We start from the raw sequence: 7,690 nt of genomic DNA, 5'->3' as shown, positions 1-7,690 counted from the left end.
CCTCCAGTAGTCAGAAAGGAGCCCCATGCAGGGACTGGGACACTAACCTCCTCACAAAACTTTCAACCCCAAATAGCTTCTGTATAAAAGAAATACAGTCTAAAAGAAATGCAGGGACAAAACTGGAGCAGAGACTGAAAAAATGGCTGACCAGTGACCAGCCCTTCTTGGAATCCATTTTATGGGTAGGCACCAATCCCTAACATTATTACTCAACAAGATTTCATGCCAATTTATCAATTGCCATTAAAATCTGAATATTTAAACCTTTAAAATTTATTTTAATTTATGCACAGGCTCTATAAGCAATACTAAGGAAAGTTGTCTTCTATTTTCTTAATAAATTTAAAATAGAATTGCTATAAGGGTCCCCTAGGGAACACAGAACCCAGGAATGCATTTTCTTGTTTCATGAATGAAAGGACTTACAAACAGAAAGTAAATATGTCAGCAAACATAACCTGTATGTAGAAAATTAAATATTTGGAAAAATAAAAGCATAAGCACTGGAGATCAGTGCAGTCATGATAGCTACATTCTTTCATTGCTATGACAAAATGCCTGACAAACACAAATTCAAAGAAGGTTATACTTTGGCTTACTGTCCATCAAAGCAAGAAGCCATAACAGTTTGTGACAATGAGCCCAGAGAAGCATGAATACAGGACCTGATTTACTTTTATTTTTGAATCTTTCATTCAATCTGGGACCCCAACCCATGGGTTGTGATGTTCACACTCCAAGTTTATCTTCCTTTTCAGTAAGAACTCTCTGGAAACATGCAGGCACCATACTCAGAGGTTTCTTTTAGGTGACTCTTAACAACAGTGAAGTAGACAATAAATATAACATACAAAATTCCATTAAACAGATGTTAATGAAAAATAGGGTGCATTGGCTTATTTCACAATGTTGCACTAAATAAAGTTTAAATTCACTATAGAGAATATTAAATATGATGTCATGGATGGACCCCAGAAAAGTCTTCAGAATAAAGCAGCTAATGTTTGCAACACTTCACTGTAAAGTTTTATGTTTGGTGACTTTAAAGATCAAAGGCCATGGTCAAAAACAACCATGAGATTGAAATGAACAAATTCACAAAATTCCATATGAGGTCAGTGTCATAATTTTAACAATTAATAGCCTGTCTTGCCTTTAGTTTTGTTTCATTTAACAAATAAACATATTATAATTTGTAATTTGATTGTGAATTCATCATTAAAATAAATAATAGAACTTTCTATTCAATAAATACATTGAAAGTAGGTGCAGGAATAGCTTTATAATGGTTAATACCTTGAAGAGATGACAATATAATCTAAAATCAAATTCTGTTACTAAATGGACAGTATATATTTAAGTTATACAAAGTTCAAAGTGCTTTTCCAAATTATACAGACAATTATGGGGAGATTTTAAGCAGCAATTACACAAATCTGACTTTCATGGCTAAATATGGTAACACAATTAAGGCTCATTGCTATACAATCACATTTTTAGCATAAGAAGCTGAGACTTTCAGGGTCAAGTATGGAGTATTTTCATAACTCTGAAGCACAAACTGGGAAGTCTTAATCAAAAAACAGCACAATACATCATTCAACTGCTTAGTCTATGTGCTCTGTTCTTCACTGTCTGTCATGGAAAACATATAAAACCTAAGTGTGCCTTCTCTTTGAGGTTTTAAAAATTGAGAAATTATATTAGGTACATATACATTTTCAAAGCTGAAAATGGCATACACAATAAAAAGTTCTATCAAATAGACAAATGAGCTAGCTATGAGAGCACTCCCAATCCCCAAACTAGAGCACTGTGAGAGAGAAAAGAATGTTAAAATATAAACAAATTATAAAATAAATATCCCTAAGTCTGTACTAAAACAAATGAAGAACACACACACACACACACACACACACACACACATATGAGAGAGAGAGAGAGAGAGAGAGAGAGAGAGAGAGAGAGAGAAGAGAGCTGAGAGTTTAAGGGAGTTATTCTATACAGAATGACACCATTCTCATCTCAAGAACCATGAATTATCTAACAAAACCCCAAGTTAATTAGAAAAATCTCTTCCAATGATAGATCGGAGGAAGACAAGCAACTCCTAAAACATATGGGCGAATGCTATTACACTTGGTTGCCTCACAGAACCTGAAGTCAACATCTGACTGTTACAATCTTCTCATGTGCACTTCAGTGATTTTCTTTAAATCTTAAGTATAAACATGGTATTACAGATAAATCAATTTAGGTCAAGTATCACATATTCACGTACATTCTGCATTTTGACGTGCCATGGACTTTTATGATAGTCTCCGTGTTACAAAAATGTCCACCCAGTTGGAGTAATTTACATTCTATATCGTAAGTGGAGCCAGTTACCTATGGCTGGAGAAATAGACTCAAGAAAATAACCTACTGTTGCCATTTGTCTAAACCAATATATTTGTAATTGTAATTGTATTTTAAATATTTAATATATCATTTTGGTTTGTCTTTATTAAGCAATATGTTATTTTGTAAGATAAAGTGAAAGTGATGTACTTAATGAATATTCTGGCTCATAAATACGTATTTAATTTCACTGCAGTTTTAACTCAGTTGAGAACTATGTTACATATTTTGATGATATTCCACCTCCCGTAATTCCTCCCAGATCCCCCCCACCTTCTTTTTCACCCAACTTCATACTGTTTCTCTCTTTTCTCCTTCAGTCAAAAAAAAAAAAAGAATGAAAACCAAAACAAGCAACTGAAAAAATACCAACAAAAAAGACAAATATCACAAGTCAAAATATAGAAGGTACAAAGAGAACATGGATTACTTTGTATTGTCTAACTTTACTCTTGCTGCTCACACTCTTGCTAAAGAAAAATTTTTCAACAAGTAAAGACTATTTCATAGAGCTACAGCATATCAAGATATGGAAATTCCTTGAATATGGCTGTACTAAACACCGATTGCTACATCTACAATGCAACCTCTACACCTAATACTTAGAGCAAATCACTGAAGAGATGGTGCATATACTGTAAGGGACAGAGGAGTGCATGCCTGTTGCTACATAGTGTCCTTTAGATATGAAAGGGAAAGTACACCTATGGTATCTCAACAATATGGTTGCTTGAACAAGAATTACATAATGAGAACACTAATGCATAGGCCAGCGTAGACACGAAAATAATATAAGGTTTTACACCTACATGAAGAGCAAACGTTGGCCAATAGATTCCCAAATAGAAAAATTAGTGTTCTCAAGGGAAGCACTTACTTATAGTTTGGTCAAACTCATGTGGCCCGTGCATGTGCATATGCATGTGAATGGTATGTATATGCACATACACACACATATATGAATATGTATTTACAGATACATGTATCAGTAACAATTAAAGAACAGGTCACAAATTTGGGAACAGAGGATATGTAAATAGCTGGAGTTGGTAAGGATGGCAAGAGTGATGTAGATGCAGTGGTCATGTATAAAGTTATCAAAAATTAGCAGCAGAAATAAGAATAGAGAAAACAGACTGAAGAAGATGGGGTTTTGGTTAATGTCTGACCCAAATTACTTAATGACATCTCCCCTCTCTCTTTTCAGGTACTTCACAAGTTGTTTTCAATTGAGATCTGGCTCTTTCAGGGAAATTTCCAGACACATTTCTTCTGATGGGTTGTGCCAGTGGCTAAAGTTTACACCCTGCTTTATCTGTAGCAGAGTAGATAACACTTTGGGGAAAGACGAAAGTATTTGTCTCTTGCTAAGGTGAGCTGAAATCCTCCCATCTGGACAGTAGCTATGGGCAAAAGGCAGAGAATTATCATGTACACAGAGTAAAGTCCGTGTAAGAAGGGGAGATATGGGAGCAGCTGTCCTTTGCATATCAAAGTGGATCAAATACGAGAATTCTTTCAGTTCTGAGTAGAACTGAATTTGCCTATTATCTGAAATGAGGTGCAACAACTGATAGCCTAAGAGAAAAATGTCTTTTATACAACCAGCAAAAACATGACGAACATAGTAAAATGCACTTATTATTATGGAGCAAAGACAAATATGAGACATGTTTTCAATAGCAAAGGGACACAAGAAACATTGCATTTTATAGGTGTAACTTGTACTCCGTGTGTGTGTGTGTGTGTGTGTGTGTGTGTGTGTGTGTGTGTGTGTGTGGTGTCTGGTCTGTGAGCTCTTTTACAATGAGCTTCTGTAAAGAATACAAACTATTTCTAAATACAACCTAAGATAGAGTCCCTCAGAATAATTTGGGAGCCAAGGAGAACTAGGTACCCAAGGAATGCATTCATATTTGCCCTATGTCTAAAGGGTTTTCTTTCTTTTTTCTCCTCTTCTCTTTTATTTCTTTTTCTTTTCTTTTCTTTTCTTTCCTTTTTTTTGCTGTACTGGTGAGAAATGATAGCTCATAAAATGTTTTCAAAGGGTAGCCCTTTAAAGAGTTCATAAATATATCTCAGAAATTTTACCCTAATGTGACCTGTATGGCAACATCAACTTCCTTCATTTCTACCAAATGATTATCAGTGGGAATCATCAAGTTTTGGATTTCCATAAGCATTCCATCACTACAATCTTGATATATTTGTATTCAACTCAAGATAATTTGTTGTCTGACATCTTTCAATTTGAATATGTTTTCTATTGAGAAAATAAGATAAATGTAATATATATGTATATGTACATATATACATAAAATTTAATTACATAAAATATAACATAGAGGGTTATTGTCTCATAGTTTCCCTTGCTCCCATTACATCTTTCACTTTTCTCTTTAAAAAAGTCCTCTGTTGTTTTAAGACTGACCTCAATCTCAGTTTATGTTTGAAAAGTTTTATTAATATTGTAATAGGATTTCTGAGATAGTTCAATCTGAAAACAGTGTTCTAGTTAGGAACATGCAAGTTACACTACTTCTTCATAAATAAAAAATAACACATGTATATATTTATATAGAGAGATAGGTATAGAAAGATGCAGTAAAGAATTTGCATGCAAGAAAGTGTAGATAATACTATGAAAAAAATGGTAAGAATGAATTACTGTAATGATGTTTCCTAATGCTTTTAATTTCTTTTGCTGTCGACTCAATGTCAAGACTTAGAATCTCCCATTATGTCACTGCTGAAATATGCCTATTACAGCAATGGAAACCTTAATTCAGAGCCTATGGTAGCCAGAAGTCCTGAAGGATTTTCTCATAATTGTCTCTCTGCTCTCTGATGTCATGGGACTTTGGGCTTCTTGACTACCATATAAGGTAGACAATGGATGGTGTGGATAGCGAGAATATGGCATGACGCCCCTCTCTTCTTTTCTCTTCTCTCCTATTTTCCTCTCCTCTCTTCTCCTCTCATCTCTTCTGTCTCCCCCTCTCTCATTCCCTCTATCCCTGTACATCCATTTGTCCATCTTTCTTTTCCTGTCTTTCCCTCTGTCTTTTGACTCTCTGGACTATTGTCATTTCTTGATCTACTGCTGTCAAAGTTTAACTATTATACTTTTCTCTTTTTTATATTTATTTAACATTACTTCAATGACCAGTATGTCTCCTTCCAACTGGTCTCATGCTCCCATCCTTCTGCTCCCCCTCAAAAGTATGTTCTTTTCTTTAATTAATAGTGTCACATATATTATTAAAATAAATAAATATAATACCTAGGAATTAATTAAATCAACCATCAATGTACCCACCAGATATCTGCAGACTACTTTCTCAAATACCAAAGAATAAACATTCTATTCAACAACTCACATAAACTTCCTTCCTTGAAGGTGATTACTCAAGACTTTAGAAATTCCATTTTTAATCAGTCTAAATCTGGCAGTTGAAATTAGAAGGGAACCTTAAGATTGTATAACGCACCCACATTCTTGATTCAAGGTCTTAAAAAACTGAAGCCTAACCTAAGAAACATTTGGAACAGTGACAAATAAGAACAATCTTTCTAGTTTCCAAGTTATGCTAATATTTCAGCATGTTTCTTCTTGTCCAAATATTTCTTTCTTTAAAAAGATATCTGCTTTGTTATACTGTTCGTATTTCTTAACATTATGAAAGCACTATTCCTAAAATTCCTCTTAAACACAGATCTGTAGTCCATTACTGAGTCATTGGGACAGCTCACAATGCCTTATACAGGGACTGGTTCTGCAGACAAATAAAAGAATTCTTTCATTAAGAATATTTTATATGTGGCAAAAACTAAAAATAACTTTAGCCAATGTACCTTTGGTGATCATTAAATGTAGATGGAACATTAACATCTTTTATATGACGTAGAAAATACAAATTTACCTACAATATTTACATGTCATAAATAGCATTCATTTGTTTTATGATAAACTGCTTTCATTAAAAGGTAGTCATTTCTCCAAAGAAATATGTAATTTTAATTTTTTATACAAATTCAATAATATTAAAATCAGCATGAGAAATGAAGCCTTTTAGTTATTGAATGTAATACAGAATAATGCAATAAAATTTTGCCCTGTTTATATATAGAGAACAGTTGCACAGACATGATCATAAGTAAATAACATCAAAAGGGAGGCACAATTAGGCCAAGACCCACTGCACTAAACATTATTAACATGAACGACTCCATAAATAAATGCCTGTTTAAGTAATAAAGTCTCTGATTAATAAAGTTTTATCTACCTAGCAAGAGAAGGCTAGTATGCCTTCCAGAGTTAATAGCTGTAGATTTTTGTATTTTTCCCCCAGTTATCAAAAAGAAAAGTTGCACATAAATGAGAAGGAAAGAGCAGAGAATATGCCACAACTGCCTCGGGAACCACTATCCCAAACGTGGCAGGGTAATGGAAAACAATCTGTACTGAGTCACAGAGCGGCTAAGGGATGACTTCAAACAAAAGAGACATGGGAAGGATGAGCATTGACAGCTACATAACAACAGCCTGTGTGTTATGCTTGTTTCCACATACTGTGGGAACACTAATCATGCATGGAACAAGTCTTGCCGAGCACAGCCTAAAACCATGAGGGATGCTTCTGTCTGCATTAACTGCTCTGTGATACATTTCCCACTAGCAAGTGTCCAGATTTCAGATATCACCATGCCATGGAGTGGTCGGAGAATGCAGATTGCTTAATTCATCATTTCAGAAGCACAGTCATTCAGAAAACAGTAACATTCAGGAGGAGATTGTGGGAAAAATGGTTCAGATAAATGGGCTGGAAGGTAACTTCAGGAAAGAAAGCAGTTGTTCCCAGGTGTGTATAAAATAGCTCAATGTTAGTGTGCAGAACAGAAGATAAGAAGGCCTGGAAGTAAACATGGAGTATATTATTAGGCAGTTCGTTTACATGCCTAATGTCCTACTGAGTTTTAAGCTGTTTTGAGACAAGGTATGGCTTTCATCACTTCATCCATTGTATTCTTGCCAGGAAATAGTAGCACACCCATGACCAGATTCCATTCTGCTCTCCCAGACTGTCAAATTATCTCTGTTTTCAGACATACAGCACATAGTGTTCTGTTCTTTGGTCATGTACCACTGAGCCATAGACACCACTTCCTGCTCAAAGCTGTACCCGGATCCCTTCGAATAAAAGTAATTGTCCTAAAAGGACATCGTCACTTCATTTTCTTAAATCTCAAAACTTTAGAAATGTTCCATTTCTTGAAAAATAACTCA

This window comes from Rattus norvegicus, chromosome 6, assembly GCF_021556685.1.
Source record: "Rattus norvegicus strain SHRSP/BbbUtx chromosome 6, alternate assembly SHRSP_T2T, whole genome shotgun sequence".
Lineage (NCBI taxonomy): Eukaryota > Metazoa > Chordata > Mammalia > Rodentia > Muridae > Rattus > Rattus norvegicus.
This window is presented reverse-complemented; position numbering follows the sequence as displayed.